This window comes from Salvelinus fontinalis, chromosome 23 (assembly GCF_029448725.1).
Source record: "Salvelinus fontinalis isolate EN_2023a chromosome 23, ASM2944872v1, whole genome shotgun sequence".
Classification (NCBI taxonomy): domain Eukaryota; kingdom Metazoa; phylum Chordata; class Actinopteri; order Salmoniformes; family Salmonidae; genus Salvelinus; species Salvelinus fontinalis.
In genome coordinates, this window is record NC_074687.1 from 35,081,518 (window position 1) to 35,083,942 (window position 2,425).

Sequence of the window (2,425 nt, forward strand, 5' to 3'; positions counted from 1 at the left end):
ACAAGGTGCTAAGATGAATGGGCTGTAATGCTTGCCTGTGTTAGCACATGTCCCAGAAGCCTCTTCTCTCACCATATAAAGAGGCATGATTCCCAGAGCACAGCTTTGTGCACAACTCTCTGACAGACTAAACTGTACACCAGCAGAAAACATTCACTCTCCTCACTAAAAACACTGCAGTGGGATCTCCAAGTAGAAGGAGAGTGAAAAACATGGATGTAGTCTTATATGAATGTACACATACGCACACATACATGCCCATATAAAAAAGTACTATATCATACATTGGTCTAAATACTGTAGTATTACTATATTTACATACTATAGCATTCACTGTAGTGGTTTTGCGGACATTACTGTAGTTTTTGATATGTTTTTGTTTTATTATTTTTGACACAGAAGTAGAGGCTTCTCCTTTAGGAAACCTACTGGAGAAATACCAAAAGAGCACATTTTCCATAACCTGTAGGTACATTGCCTTCAGAAAGTATTCAGACCCCTTGACTTTTTCCACATTTTGTTATGTTACAGCCTTATTCTAAAATGGATTAAATTAAACAATTTCCTCAGCAATCTACACACAATGCCCCATAATGACAAAGCAAAAACAGGTTTTTCAAAATTTTTGCAAATCTATAAAGATAAATAAAACAAGAAATATCTTATTTACATAAGTATTCAGACTCGAAATTGAACTCAGGTGCATTCTGTTTCCATTGATCATTCTTGAGATGTTTCTACAACTTGATTGGAGTCCACCTGTGGTAAATTCAATTGATTGGACATGATTTGGAAAGGCACACACCTGTCTATATAAGGTCCAACAGTTGTCAGTGCCTGTCAGAGAAAAAACCAAGCCATGAGGTTAAAGGAATTGTCCGTAGAGCTCAGAGACAGGATTGTGTCGAGGCACAGATCTGGGGAATGGTACCAAAAAATGTCTGCAGCATTGAAGATCCCTAAGAACACAGTGGCCTCCATCATTCTTAAATGGAAGAAATTTGGAACCAACGAGACTCTTCCTAGACCTGGCCGCCCGGCCAAACAATCGGGGGAGAAGGACCTTGGTCAGGGAGGTGACCAAGAACCCAATGTTCACTCTGACAGAGCTCTAGAGTTCCTCTATGGGGATAGAACCTTCCAGAAGGACAACGATCTCTGCAGCACTCCACCAATCAGGCCTTTATGGTAAAGTAGCCAGACGGAAGCCACTCCTCAGTAGAAGGCACATGACAGCCTGCTTGGAGTTTGCCAAAAGGCACCTAAAGACTCTCAGACCATGAGAAACAAGATTCTCTGGTCTGATGAACCAAGATTGAACTCGTTGGCCTGAATGCCAAGCGTCACGGCTGGAGGAAACATTGCACCATCCCTACGGTGAAGCATGGTGGTGGCAGCATCATGCTGTGGAGATGTTTTTCAGCGGCAAGGACTGGGAGACTTGTCAGGAGTGAGGCAAAGATGAACGGAGCAAAGTACAGAGAGATCCTTAATGAAAACCTGCTCCAGAGCGCTTAGGACCTCAGACTGGGGTGAAGATTCACCTTACAACAGGAGTTGCTTCAGGACAAGTCTCTGAATGTCCTTGGGTGGCCCAGCTAGAGCCCGGACTTGAAACCAATCTAACGTCTCTGGAGAGACCTGAAAATAGGTGTGCAGCAACGCTCCCCATCCATCTTGACAGAGCTTGAGAGGATCTGCAGAGATGAATGGGAGAAACTCTCCAAATACAGGTGTGCCAAGCTTGTAGCATCATACCCAAGAAGACTAGATGCTGTAATCTCTGCCAAAAGTGTTTCAACAAAGTACTGTGTATACTGTGTAGATTGATGAGTGGAAAAAACAAGTGAATCCATTTTTAAATAAGGCTGTAACCTTACAAAATGTGGAAAGGGAATCAAAGGGTCTGAATATTTTCCAAGGCACTGTAGGTAGGTAGGTAGGTAGGTAGGTAGGTAGGTAGGTAGGTAGGTAGGTAGGTAGGTAGGACTGGGGTCTAAACATGTAATTCAGTGCTTCTGCTCTTTTCTATAATCTGTAAGAACACAATATGGTCTATATTTGGCATGTATGTTTCTCCCCCCCCCACACACACGTATACCACACACACAGCATTTCCCACTAATCCTGATGCCAATCGAGAGGATTAAACGGTAGAGTGGGGGTGCCGTAGAGTTTACCCAAGACGTGCAGTCAGGGCTCTGTAAACACTTCATCCTCCCCCTGTGGCTCGGCGTGACTTGTACCTCCAGCCTTGACAGACTAGACTAGATGCCCTTGGCCATGTCTGGGAGTGTGCAGGCTGTAAGCCAGTGGAGGCTGCTGGTTTGATACCATTCAATTCACTCCATTCCAGCCATTATACTCCGTTCCAGACATTATTATGAGTCGTCCTCCCCTCAGCAGCCTTCACTGCAGTCAGCCA

At 44.1% G+C, this 2,425-nt stretch overlaps 1 non-coding gene across 1 annotated transcript; it reads right to left on the reverse strand.

The window, feature by feature from the left end:
* Window positions 1-403: 403 nt before the first annotated feature.
* LOC129821629 (U7 small nuclear RNA) lies at window positions 404-455 on the reverse strand. The gene has a single exon (XR_008754386.1). It is a non-coding gene; the product is annotated as a U7 small nuclear RNA (small nuclear RNA).
* Window positions 456-2,425: the final 1,970 nt, after the last annotated feature.